This window comes from Oncorhynchus kisutch, linkage group LG12 (assembly GCF_002021735.2).
Source record: "Oncorhynchus kisutch isolate 150728-3 linkage group LG12, Okis_V2, whole genome shotgun sequence".
In the NCBI taxonomy this organism is placed as follows: domain Eukaryota; kingdom Metazoa; phylum Chordata; class Actinopteri; order Salmoniformes; family Salmonidae; genus Oncorhynchus; species Oncorhynchus kisutch.
Window position 1 is genome coordinate 47,762,658 of NC_034185.2, and position 15,242 is coordinate 47,777,899.

The following is a 15,242-nucleotide window of genomic DNA, read 5'->3' on the forward strand; positions in this document are numbered from 1 at the left end:
GTGTTGAACTTTTACACCAGAAACCAGCCGATATGTATTATTATGTGTATAAAATATATGTAATGAACAAAGTGAACCAAATTAAGTTGAGCCTATATGTTGTGAAGAATTTATTCATATAATCAAGGAACTCAGGGAACAGACAGGAATCCGATTGGGAGACCTAATATAGGAGAGTTGGCAGATCAGTTGTCCTATACTAAAATGTAAACATTTCATCTTATTGATTTAATTGAATGATGATAATGTGCAAATTTTATGACATGTCAGACTTTATCGTAAAGTTTTTTTTTTACATCACCATCGATAAATTGTTCTATTCAAAACACACACGTTCAAATTGACATCTCCTCTCTCCATCTGTATTCTCCACCGTTTTTAAACCCCAGAATCTTCTATCTGAAAATGACAGAATTAAGTATCCTGTAACATTGTCCCAGTGTAGGTGGTTTTCAAATCTCTTATCAAGGTTGATACCTGTGCAATATTGCCCTTCATAAATTGAAATACCCACTTCCAACACCTGCTCTGGAAAAAAGACTTTCCCACAATCTCTTTCACCTGCTAAGTTTCAGACTGGGCTGAATGCTGGGCTTGACATAGTAGATAGCTTAGATATCTGAGTATCAGCACACTTGTCACAAAGTACCGTATATTTTAAATACTTAAGCTAAAGACAACATTGTCTTTTTTCCACTTAAGACCCCAAAACTGCAGTCTTTACAACACTTGTCATGAAACTAACTGTAGCATTTTCACCCATCTCACTTCTCTGCCCATGATCTATTTAATAAATCACATTACCTGCTCCTCAACCACTCGTCTTTCACTCCACCATCTGGCCTCTACATGACAGATAGACACTCAGTGGAGATTTTAGCATGTAAATGTTGGTGGGGGAAAAAATGCCAGCAAAGCCACAACACTAAGCAATACATGATTTGCACTAGAACACTGACAAACGTTGCCCACAAACTGTTGGGACTGCTGTTGAGACTTTATGTAAGCCCTAACACCTTACCACTGCTACACCTGGCTATCAGTGGAGCCTTGGCTGGCAGCGAAACAGTTCATTCAGCCTCATTTACTGCCTTTTAAAAAATATGGCTGACTTGCTTAAACAAATGTGATTTCTACTGACAACTGAGATATGCCATAGTTTGTACAAGGGGATGACAAGCGAATAAGAGGCAAGCCCTAATTTCGATCAAGACATTAATTTCTCTTCATAAGGATTAAAAAGGATTTGCCAGTAGATTGTGGTCTTGATTGATGATGTCCGCTAGCTAAGATTTTGAAAGTAAGATGTTGACATGATCAGACCAATCAAAGCTGCTGTACATATAATGTGATTTGATGTCATTTTATCTGTGGCCAATGACCTTAAGCCTTCTTGGAAGGGCACTTATAATGTACAGTAACTCTATGGCAGGACCCAAAAGGCTTAAATGTTTGTCTACCCTTACTAAGGACTTAGACTTGGTGGTGCGTAGTGTCCCCATGAGTGACAGAACACTGAGCCAATGCTCCTATTTTCTTCTGGCTTGCCCCAAGACCACAGAAAGCACTGAGCTAGGCTAAACACCTGCATTTTGGAGGAGCCTTACTCAAGAAAACAAAAAAAGAGACCATATTTGTATGCGGCTTCATTAACTTCATTCAATTATGTATATATATATATATATTACTACAATTCAAAAGTTTGAAGTCACTTAGAAATGTCCTTGTTTTTGAAAGAAAAAACTTTTTGTCCTTTAAAATAACATCAAATTGATCAGAAATACAGTGTAGACATTGTTAATGTTGTAAATGACTATTGTAGCTGGAAACGTCAGATTTTTTTTTAATGGAATATCTACATAGGCGTACGGATGCCCATTATCAGCAACCATCACTCCTGTGTTCCAATGGCACGTTGCTAGCTAATCCAAGTTTATAATTTTAAAAGGCTAATTGGTCATTAGAAAACCCTTTCGCAATTATGTTAGCACAGCTCAAAACTTTTGTTCTGATAAAAGAAGCCATAAAACTGGCCTTCTTTAGACTAGTTGAGTATCTGGAGCATCAGCATTTGTGGGTTCGATTAGAGTCAAAATGGTCTATTCTTGTTCTGAGAAATGAAGTCCATGTGAGAAATTGCCAAGAAACTGAAGATCTCGTACTACTCCCTTCACACAACAGCACAAACTGGCCCTAACCAGAATGGAAAGAGGAGTGGGAGACCCCAGGGCACAACTGAGCAAGAGGACAAGTACATTAGAGTGTATAGTTTGAGAAGCAGACACCTCACAAGTCCTCAACTGGCAGCTTCATTCAATTGTACCCGCAAAACACCAGTCTCAACGTCCACAGTGAAGAGGCGACTCCGGGATGCTGGCCTTCTATAAAAAAAAAAAAAATCTTTTGCAAAATCCTTTTTTTTTTTTAAACCTGTTTTTGCTTTGTCATTATGGGGTATTGTGTGTAGATTGATGAGGAAAAAACTAGTTAATACATTTTAGAATAAGGCTGTAACATAAAAAAAGGGGTCTGAATACTTTCCGAATGTGCTGTACATCCTCCGAGATGTGTGATCATTTACATCATCCAATTCGGAAGAACTATGATACCGTCCTCTAATTCGTGTGATAATATACACGCTATTCCAATCATAATGTAACCTAACATAAAGTAATGTATCATACTAAATAGTGGGGAACATATTTGTATAGTAATCTTGCGAAATCCCTTGAGACCATGTTAGAGATATTGTGCAGACCCCAACCTGTAAGAGCTTCCTTCTCCCATAAAAAAGCTCTATTTATTACCCTATTTACCTCTCTCTTTCTCTCTCTCCAACAGAAGTAAAGACAGGAATGGCTTGCAGTGATGCAAATACAACACATTGTTTCAATACAATAAACCAACAACCTGTAGTTAAAATAGTAGGAAACATCAATGTTGCAATTAAATTAATTTAAAATAAAGTCTGTATCTACTCAACCTCTGCATCATCTTTCTTAAATCAACATAAATTGATCATTATTTAAATATTACACGATTGACGAAATGAACTATATATTTATTTTACAGTGCCCTCTCCTGCAGGGGGGAGAGGGGTGAAGTTTCGCCATTTTATCACGGTCGTAAATACCTGCCGGAACTCTCTCTCTCCCACTCTTCATTATCCAATCTTGTGACATCCAAGATTGGATAATGAAACAATATTTCTGTAATCCAAACAGTTAGAAGGGTTTGTGGGTACTTAAAGAACGATTATGTCAGATCTGTTGTTGTTTTGGGATCTCATTAAGGATGGTATGACAACATAACTGTATCTCTGAATGTGTATATTTACCAGTTGTCAGGTTTACATCCAAATGTTGTGGAACTTACAGGATTAAATATGAAACTGTTTGTGAGAAGAGGAAATGTGATGTCAGCCTTCTAAATGAGAAATGTGTTTCATATAAAAGTTATACCCAGTCAGTGACCACACCCACGTGAGCACAGACATTACGTCGGCATTATGGAACGCCCCCTTTTACCAGGGTGCATAAAACCCCTCCTAACAAAATGTACATTAGACCAAGCAGGTGGACGGTAAGCCGGACGTCACAAATGGTTAGACTCTACAAGACCAGTACACGGCTAGCGTTAGCTGAAAGGTACAAAATGGTTAGACTCTACAAGACCAGTACACGGCTAGCGTTAGCTGAAAGGTACAAAATGGTTAGACTCTACAAGACCAGTACACGGCTAGCGTTAGCTGAAAGGTACAAAATGGTTAGACTCTACAAGACCAGTACACGGCTAGCGTTAGCTGAAAGGTACAAAATGGTTAGACTCTACAAGACCAGTACACGGCTAGCGTTAGCTGAAAGGTACAAAATTGTTAGAAACTCTGAAACTTTTAACAGTGAAGAAGATAAAGACTACACATTCACAGTCTGCAGCTGTATATATAAAATAGTCTAGTAAACTAGACCAAAGACAAGAGACAAAGAACAATTTCCTCTATTCTAACGAACAGAGCCCGCTGAACAAGCTTCAACTATGAGAGACTTTGAGACTTTGATCTCTGGTGGACAAACCAGAGACTTCCTTCAAACTACTCTCCACAGATGGACTTCAACAGAGACCTCAAAGACATGCAAGCGTAAATATGTACATTGCATTTCGAGATCCGAATGAGCGAATGTTAGGGTGCTAAATATCCATATTTACCATGGGCGTATTTTCCACATGTATGTACAATTATCCCACTCTGTCTCTCCCACTTTGGGTGGCGACAGATAAAGAGCGGGAATGACAGAGTGGGAGAGACAGAGTAGCCTAGTGGTTAGAGCGTTGTAACCGGAAGGTTGCGAGTTCAAACCCCCAAGCTGACAAGGTAGAAATCTGTCGTTCTGTCCCTGAACAGGCAGTTAACCCACTGTTCCCAGGCCGTCATTGAAAATAAGAATTTGTTCTTAACTGACTTGCCTGGTCAAATAAAAAAAATAAAAAATACAATTAAATTATCTGTCGCCACCCATTTCCATTGTCTACCAAGCTGTCATATTGGGTTAGTCCACTAGGGACCTGTCATTGCATTATGTTAGCAACCAATGTATAATCTAACCTGTGTGTGTGTTTATGTCCTTCTGTGTGATTATTTAGTTAGTCAGTAAATAAATAATTAAGCCAATTTGTGTATCGCTGATTCATCATGGAGACTAGGGTTCGTGCAGATTTCCAAGAGTTTTGCGACATTCAGAATGAGACTGAAGGTAAATAAGAATGAATGAATTGACTGTGACTGATGTAAGTGATATTTATATCTTTAGAGTTTAGTTTAGGAGATAGTAACTCGTTAAAAAACTTTTCCTGTGGGGCACCAGATTACTACTTAATTAATTGTTATATTGTTCATTTAATCGCATAATGAATGTGGCATGTAATTATTTGATCAAATAACAGTCAAACATATCAATGATAGTCAAGACACAACATGGGCCTACATACCAAGTTAAGTTAAGCCCTCTATAGCATGTTCTAACGGTTAGGACCTTACAGGTGCATGTGAGATCTCAACAGACCTGGGGCCTTTTTATAAACGTTGTGAAAGTACAAAAGAAGATGTACACCACTTTCTAAGCAAACTTTGGGATTTATTTAAAAAAACACACTTGATGGGAGGATGTGCGGTCCTTCACATACACTTTGACCCATATGTATGCACATAAACTGGAGACATTAGAAACTGCAAATTTGATGGCAGAAGGATGAAACTCGGGAAAGGCTTTGAAATTGATGCCATTGTGTAAAATAAATTGAAATATTACCTCTCACGTATTATATATGAAGGGTTCCCTGGAGTGCACACAAAAAACATGATTTAGGATAATAAATACAAATGGAGATATCTGTTTTTACAAAAGACCCCCTCAAATGTGTTCTACAGTTTAATCGGGAATCAAATTTCATTGGACCTGTAATTATTAAACAATACTTTGCATGTTATGAAATGTATTCTCATAAATAATAAGGTGAACAGTAGGACAAATTGCATTTGAACTGATGCCGTTTTCCATGCCTCAGGTGGGAAGATACGAGTGCACAGTTTCATATTGTTTTCACATGTTCGTTGCGCAGAACTGTCAATGTGATAATGGCCCTGTCATTGTCAGTTACAATCAGGGTAATTACCACACCTGAAGGTGTTACGCAATTGAGTAGCTTTGACAATCAAATGGGTGGGTATTTAAAAGGCATGTAATTACAATCTGTAATGATGCACAATGGCTGCTTCGGCACTGTTGGAAGATTTGGAGAATGGAAGAATTAGACAAATATGGGCGTTAAAAAGGGTTGGACACGACGCTCACTCACGTGCGCCAAATTTCAATTTGATTGTGATTTATAAAGGGAAACCGGTGTGGGACGTGCGTGTGTAATCTTATAAATCTGAATATTTCTGTGAGTAAGCACTTTCACTCCCTCTGGAGGTAGAGGGTAAACAAACCCTACACCCTGTGAAGATGGAGGCCCAGGAGATGAGGAAGGGAAGGTAAATCCATGATCCTTTATTGCCATCAGCTCTGAGCTCAATACACTATTGTATAAATCTCTCTTGAGACGAGGGCTTAGTGGACTTGTTGTATTATGATGAACCTGAGCTTAGATTGGTCACCTTCTATTGGAGAACATTTCACTGTGAACTTATACAATTAAATACTTGAACTTGTGGACACCAGGAAGAATATCTGCTGCTTCTTCAACTGTTTGCAGTTTACATTACCTTGTATGCTTCTGTGTTGTATTATGTGAGGTACACTAAGTATGTTATGCATTGTATTTGTTTTTCACCCACACAACACCACACCACAAAGATGAGAGGCATGGATGAAGATACTATACTCTCTCTTACAGAGAGTAGAATACAAATATTGATGTAGCGCTCAGTGGTGAGGCTGAGGCAGGCTGCAATGCATGCAGGAGGAAGCAGAGGACACAGAGGGAGAGAGAGGAAGTAGGCAGAGAGAAGTTAGTACATTGGTTCCCAAACTTGAGGTCGGGGCTCTACTTGGGGCCTGAGAAAATCAGTACAAGTTAGGAACTTAAAAAATGAAGATCTGTACATCTCCACATGACTTATCTTCCCTATTTGTTTACATTAAAACACTATCAAAATGCAAACATTACAGTTCTAACAAAGTAATACGCTGCTGATGCTACGTGTCAGTGTGAATCATTTCTCATATTTCCCCCTTTTCAGAGGTAAAACATTATATAAAATGTAGGTGGACCAAAATGTTGGCACTCAAATCATATTTTAATTATCATAAAAGCATAGCATACAGAATACCCTACTGTAGTGGTTACCAAACTATTTATAGCCCCGTACCCCTTCAAACATTCAACCTCCAGCTGGGTACCCCCTCTAGCACCAGGGTCGGCACACTCGCAAATGTTGTTTTTTGCCATCATTGTAAGTCTGCCACACACAAACTATACGATACATTTATTAAACAGAAGTTTAATTTAAAACCCGCCTCGTGGGAAGTGACAAAGAGCTCTCATAGGACCAGGGAACATACAATAATAATCAATAATTTTGCTCTTTATTTAGCCATCTTACATTTAAAACTGTATTTGTTCATCGAAAATTGTGAATAACTGAGAAGGGTGTGCTTGAAAGGATGCACATAATTCTGCAATGTTGGGCTGTATTGGAGAGAGTCTCAGTCTTAAATCATTTTCCACAAACAGGCTGTGCCTGTATTTAGTTTTCATGCTAGTGAGGGCCAAGAATCCACTCTCACATAGGTATGTGGTTGCAAAGGGTTGCAAAGCATCAGTGTCTTAACAGTGAGATTTGCCAAGGTAGAATATTCTGAGCGCAGCCCAATCCAGAATCTGGCAGTGGCTTCTGATTTAAATTAAATGTTCCCAGAACCGCTTGTTGCAACTTCGATGAGGCTCTTGTTCAGATATCGGTAAGTGGGCTGGAGGCAGGGCATGAAAGGGATCACGAATCCAGTTGTTTGTGTCATCCGTTTCGGGAAAGTAGCTGCCTAATTGCGCACCCAACTCACTCAGATGCTTGGCTATATCACATTTGACATGGTCCGTAAGCTTGAGTTAATTTGAACACAAAAATCATACAATGATGGAAAGACCTGTGTGTTGTCCTTGTTAATGCCGACAGAGAAGAGGTGCAGGAACTCAAGTAGAGGAAAATGTGAGGTGCCGGTTACCGTAAGTACTCAGTTACCGTGAGTAACTGTAAAATATAAATAATGTCCCGTTTGGAACACTGACAATTGTTTTTATTTTTTTCTCTCAATCTGATTGGGTGAACCTGGCCCACCAAGGTCCATCCTTGCCTTCACCTATGGTCTGCTGTTCTCCAAATAGCATTTTAAAGTGTATTTTATTGTATAGAAATGCAGTAAATGGGGGGGGACGGGACATTTCCCTTATTCATGTCATCACTAAAACTCAGACCCTGGTTACGGCCCTTGAAATGGGGATATTAATTGCTTTCCCTGCACCCGTGGCCATTGCTAAGGTCAACGGCATCATGGACTTTACCCTGTTCGAATACATTTTTGCCAAAAACCTGCTTGCCTCTGCAATAAGGCTGACAATTGGCCACAAGTGGATCTTCCAGCAAGACAATAACCTCAAGCACACATCAAAATCCACAAAGAAATTATAAACTGACCACAATCAATATTGTGCAATGGCCATCTCAGTCTCCAGACAAAACATTTTAGAAAATGGATAAGGGCCGTTATCCTTGCAAGGTGAGATATTGAAGGGTTTTGACCATTTTCATTTTTGAAAAATATTTTTGACTTGATAAACAAAATCTCTTTCTCTGAGAAATTGTATTAGTATAAAATACAAATACAGCTCAATATTTGTTTTATTTATTTCATACAGATTTTTTTTTACATCTTTGCCAAGGGTGCCAATACTTTGGTTTAGATTGCTATGGTCTGAAAAAACGAAATCTGTCGATACCATAGTGAGTTGTTGCACTCTATGCTATTTCATTTCAGTATTTTTCTGTAGGTCGTTATCAATAAGACGTCACAATAGAGTGCAGAGTGTTCGATTAGCCTGCTGGGGGTCGAGGAGACCACAGCTCTGCTAAAACCGTTGACAACTGCATAACATTTAAGGGATTGTAAACATTTATTGAATTGTTTGGTTGTAATATCAACACCTCCTGAAGAGCATACAGTGCCTTCAGAATGTACTAAAACCCCTTGACTATTCCACACTATGTTGTGTTACAGCCTGAATTAAAATAAAATAAAAATATATATACAGTTGAAGGCGGAAGTTTACATACACCTTAGGCAAAAGTATTTAAACTCAGTTTTTCACAATTCCTGACATTTAATCTAAGTAAAATATTTCCTGTCTTAGGTCAGTTAGGCTCTCCACTTTTTTTAAAGAATGTGAAATGTCAGAATAATAGTAGAGAGAATTATTTATTTTTACTTTTAGCTTTTACTTCTTTCATCACTTTCCCAGTGGGTCAGAAGTTTACATACACTCAAATAGTATTTGGTAGCATTGCCTTTAAATGGTTTAAACATTTCAGGTAGCCTTCCACAAGCTTCACACAATAAGTTGGGTGAATTTTGGCCCATTCCTCCTGACAGAGCTGGAGAAACTGAGTCAGATTTGTAGGCCTACATGCTCGCACACACTTTTTCAGTTCTGCCCACATATTTTCTATGGGATTGAGGTTCAGGGCATTGTGATGGCCACTCCAATACCTTGACTTTTTGTTGTCCTTGTTTGTTGACCTGTTAAGTATGTATGAAATGCTGCAAGGTTTTATAAATCAATCAGAATCATGTTCAAAATCATTATACGTTGTCTTTCTATGTAGTAATGACACATTTCACACAAAACAAATTCCTTTTGAATTGGAACCAAATAATTTAATGGAAATGGGAGTAGAGGACAGAATTGCTGTTACTGTCTGTCTATGTGTGTGTGTGAGGGAAACCACAGCATCAGTTCCTTTTGGTATCAGAACAGCATTGGTTTATGAGGGAGAAACTGGTCAGCTGGAAAGACTAAGATAGATACAGTAGGACCAAATCAGGTGTATATTATATTTGTTTCTCAACACCTGCAGGACTGACACTTGGGAATCAGAACTGTCAGCCTTACAGACTGGCCTCAGTTTCTCTGGGACTGCATTGTCTTCTCTTGCTGACCAGTCATAAGTCTCTCTGTACACTGTGACTATTCAAAAATCACGGGTGGTAGGGTGTGAGTGTGTATGTCCGTGTGTGTTAGCGTCAGTGTGTGTGTAAAGAAACATAAAATTGTACATTTGTTCTCTGTTCCATCACAGATGACGATCACTACAATCAACTGTCCAGAACTCTCTCTTTTAACGGCCAACCATACTTCAGAAAAGGAAGAACTAGTTACAAAAACCTGACTAAGGAGAGAGACCAACTGGAGACTTCTTTCAACGCCTTGAATAAAGACAGAGACCAGTTTCAGGCACATTTTAACACAATGACTAGAAACAGAGCCCAGCTACTAACCCGTTACAACACCTTGGCTGAAGAGAAACACCAGTTACAAAGGAAAATATCAGAGCTGTAAGCACGACGCTGGATATGAGAAGCAGGTACAGGGAGTGAACATTTAATTAACCAAGGACAATGGACAGGACAGAACAGTGTCTGGACAGGAACACAACGACATTAATGCTGACACCGGGATCTAACCAAAGAAGCAGACAGATAAAGGGGCAATCAACAAGGTAATGGAGTCCAGGTGAGTCCAATGATGCACAGCTGCGCGTAATGATGGTGAAAGGTGTGCGTAATGAAGACAGTCTGGCCCCCTTGAGCGCCAGAGAGGGAGAGCGGGAGCAGGCGCAACAGTACCGCCACCTCTAGGGGCGCCACCCGGCATACCACCTGGGCGAGCCTGACGGGCCAGCCGAGGCATGGGCGCTGGACAAGCCGGCTGGGGAGTAGAATCCCGACAAACCGGCAGAGGCGTGGGAGCCTAACGAACTGGCTGAGGTGTGAGGTGTGGGAGCCTGATGGCCAGCTGAAGCATGACGTGGGGTGGGCACCGGCCGAGCCCACCGAGGGAAAACAAGCTCTCGAGCCAGCTAAGGCGTGGAAGCTCGACGAGCTAGCTGAGGCACCACTGGTTCCCTAGGCGATAGCATCCGGACCCGACGTCACCAAATAAAACTAAACTCCCTGATGCTTCCAACAGTCTTTGAGGACAGACACTGGGAGACAAGAAGCATGTACAAGGAGTGACCCTTTAATGTCAACGGACATGGAACAGGACAGTGTCTGGACAAGAACACATAACGACAATAATGCTGACACTGGGATCTAACCAAGGAACAGATAAATATAGGAGGGGCAATCAACAAGGTAATGGAGTCCAATGATGCGCAGCTGTGCGTAATGATGGTGAAAGGTGTGCATAACGAAGGCAGTCTGGCGCCCTCGAGCGACAGAGAGGGAGAACGGGAGCAGGCGCAACAGTACTGCCACCTCCAGGGGCGCCACCCGGCATACCACCTGGGCGAGCCTGACGGGCCAGCCGAGGCATGGGCGCTGGACAAGCCGGCTGGGGAGTAGAATCCCGATGAACCGGCAGAGGCGTGGAGCCTGACGAACTGGCTGAGGTGTGAGGTGTGGGAGCCTGATGGCCAGCTGAAGCATGACGTGGGGTGGGCGCCGGCCGAGCTCACTGAGGGAAGACGACCTCTCGAGCCAGCTAAGGTGTGGAAGCTTGACGAGCTAGCTGAGGCACCCCCGTTGTATAGTATCCAAATAACTGAGAATTTGAGTTGATGTGAAAAAAGTATTGTGATATATTGAAGTTATATGACTGCATTGACCAATATGCTGTCCTTCTGCAGGATGCTGCCCTGTCGGTTGGAGGAGATTCAAGTCTAGCCGTTATTACCTCTTTAAAGAGAAGAAAACTTGGAGTCAGAAGAGAGCAGAATGTATAAAGAGAGGAGCGGACCTTGTGATCATAAACAGTTGAGACAAACAGGTGAGAGAGAAGGTGAAAGAGAGGGAGAGCGACAGATACAGACAGGCAGAGATATTAAACATACTAAATATGTTTTCCCCAGGTGTTTCTGAGTAAACTGGCTAACAATAAGAAGTTCTGGACTTGATTGACTGTGTCACTGAAGGAAGGCACCTGGAAATGAGTGGATGAAACAAATCTAACTAAAACATAGTTTGTAAAATACAAATGGATCCTGTAGACACTTGGTTCTTGTACTAAATGCTGAAGACTTAATATAATGACTTAATATAATGTCTCTAAACTTGTTGGTTCGTAGGTTCTGGAGACAAGGACAGCCAGATATTCATCTGTGTAGTAGGGATTTGTGGTATTAACTAGGGGGCACTATTTTCATTTCTGGAAAAATAATGTTCTCAAAGTAAATGGTCTATTTTTCAGGACCAGATAATAGAATATGCATAGCTTAGGATAGAAAACACTCTAAAGTTTCCAAAACTGTAAAAATATTGTCTGTGAGTATAACAGAACTGATATTGCAGGCAAAAGCCTGAGAAAAATCCAATCAGGAAGTGACTCTAATTTAGAAACCTCTGCGTTCCTATGCGTCCCTATTGAGCAGTGAAAGGGATATCAACCAGATTGATTTTGCTATGGCTTCCCTAATGTGTCTAGTGTCACAAGACATAGTTTCAGGCTTTTATTTAGAAAAATGAGCGTGAGCGACAACATTGCGTAAGTGGTCACCTGGTGGCTCTCAGAGTGATTTGTGCGTAATAGACAAATCAAATCAAATGTATTTATATAGCCCTTCGTACATCAGCTGATAATTCAAAGTGCTGTACAGAAACCCAGCCTAAAACCCCAAACAGCAAGCAATGCAGGTGTAGAAGCACGGTGGCTAGGAAAAACTCCCTAGAAAGGCCAAAACCTAGGAAGAAACCTAGAGAGGAACCAGGCTATGTTGGGTGGCCAGTCCTCTTCTGGCTGTGCCGGGTGGAGATTACAAATGCGGCCATTGTTTCTCTCGCTCCTACTAAGAAGCCAACTGACCGGGTTGATATATAATCTAATAGATATTTGAAAAACACCTTGAGGATTGATTATAAAAAACGTTTGCCATGTTTCTGTCGATATTATGGATCTAATTTGGAATATTTTCCGGCATTGTCGTGACCGCAATTTCCGGTCGATTTCTCAGCCAAACGTGAAGAACAAACGGAGCTATTTTGGCTACAAAAATAATCTTTATGGAAAAAAGGAAAATTTGCTATCTAACTGGGAGTCTCGTGAGTGAAAACATCCGAAGCTCATCAAAGGTAAACTCTTTAACTTGATTGCTTTTCTGATTTTCGTGACCAAGCTGCCTGCTGCTAGCTAGGCATAATGCTATGCTAGGCTATCGATAAATGCTTGTCTTGCTTTGGCTGTAAAGCATCATTTCAAAATCTGAGATGACAGGGTGATTAACAAAAGGCTAAGCTGTGTTTCAATATATTTCACTTGTGATTTCATGAATATGAATATTTTCTAGTAATATTTTTTGTCCGTTGCGTTATGCTAATTAGTGTCAGTTGATGACAATTCTCCCGGATCCGGGAGCGGTAGTTCCAAGAGGTTTTTAACAGTTTCAATGATTAACATCAGTACATTTAATTCTGATTTCATTGATTTAATAGAATGGCAATTAGTAGTGCATTTTTTAAATATTATAGCTAATGTAGTATCTACAAGTTAAATGCACAACCTTTAAACAGTAATTAAGTTAATGTCAGATGTGATAATATTACACACATACACTGAGTGTACAAAAAATTACTTAGCCTGATCAGGTAAATCCAGGTGAAAGCTATGATCCCTTATTGATGTCACCTGTTAAATCCATTTCAATCAGTGTAGATGAAGGGGGTGGACAGGTTAAAGAAGGATTTTTAAGCCGTGAGACAATTGAGACAATGGATTGTATTTGTGTACATCGCTGCTGGGTTTTTCACGTTCAACATTTTCCAGGGTGTATCAAGAATGGCCCATTTGTTTAATGCATTTACTGTTAATTTGCTCCTGCAATTTTTTTTTTGGGGGGGGGGTTGCATATATGTATTTGTAAGTCTGTCACCATATAAAATACCCCCATGATTTCAAAAGTTATACCAATTAAGTTATGGCATGTACAGTGTATTTGTTATGGCCTTTTGAAAACCAACTCACAAGGATTTGGAAAGAGTGAGTGTGGGTGATATTGGCCGATTCATGGGTGGAAGTTGAGGGTCAGTGCACGCTGGGTAGTAGTTGGGTAGTAGTTGAATCTCAATAGTTTCCTTTCCTTAATCTGAATTAATGTGGGTAAAAAACAGAACTGCTGAGAGCAAATACATCCACAATATTGCTTTACCTGTCCCATGTTTCAGATCAGTGTATTTGAAGCAGAGGAGAGGAAGCCACTGAAAACAGATAGACCAGTCTTTAATTTGATCGATTATTAACGTTTAAAAATACCTAAAGTTGTATTCCAAAAGTATTTTGAAATGTTTTGGCAAAGTTTACAGGTAACTTTTGAGATATTTTGTAGTGACTTTTCGCAAATTGGAAGCTGTTTTTCTCTGGATGAAACGCGCCAAATAAATGGACATTTTGGATATATATGGACGGAATTAATCAAACAAAATGACTATTTGTGATGTTTATGGGACATATTGGAGTGCCAACAAAAGAAGTTTGTCAAAGGTAAGGCATGTTTTATATTTTATTTCTGCGTTTTGTGTAGAGCCTGCAGGGTTGAAATATGCTACTCTCTTTGTTTACTGCTGTGCTATCATCAGATAATAGCTGCTTATGCTTTCGCCGAAAAGCCTTTTTGAAATCTGACATGTTGGCTGGATTCAGAATGAGTGTAGCTTTAATTTGCTATCTTTCAGTACGATCTGTGGTGATGTCTCCCTAATAGACCATTCATACAGCAATGATGTCTTTCTAGTAGACCTGCCAGTGTTTGTCCCCCAGTACAGTCTGCATCCTCCACATGCTCATTCGGCGCATCCAACTCAAACGTTCCATCTCCATAAACACTTCCCTCTCCATCTCCCTGCCTGCCCAAAGCATGTCCGCCAGCTCCCAGCATTGGTCGGGCACCAGCAGGAACCCCCACCGGGACTCGGAGGTCAGGTAGCGTCGGACCTCCCTGCCCAGCGAGGCGTCCCCTAGCTCCGGCAGACTGCGGAAAAGTGCCACGGCGTGATCTCTGTGATCACCTTGGCGCCTGTGACCTTTAAACCTTTCCCTAGACATGCTAGATCTAAGAGAGTCTGGTTGGGTGTTGTTGAGAGGCCAAGGAGGAAGCAGAGGAAGATGTCATAAGTTCCGTGCATGTTCCGTAAAACCCTGTCCACGGAGCATCTGTGGAGGTCTAAAAGGGTTGCTCTCCTGAACGTCCCTTTCAATTGATCAAAGAGTGTAGTAGGTTGGAGTAGTAGGTTTCTCCTTTTATTTGTGTAGGTGAGAAACACGTGCAGGGCAGCTAGGTAGTCTTGAATGCCTGTGTACGCAAAGCGGTACATTTCCTCCAGGTACATCTCACACCCTGCGATGAGCAGCCTACACAACCTGTGGAATATGGAACTTTTGGAGATGTAGATTCCATGTTCCATCACATCACTCTCGCTGAATATGATGCTTCCTCTTTCCAGTTATAGAAAAGCCAGCATCCCAAGCTTACGAACAACCTC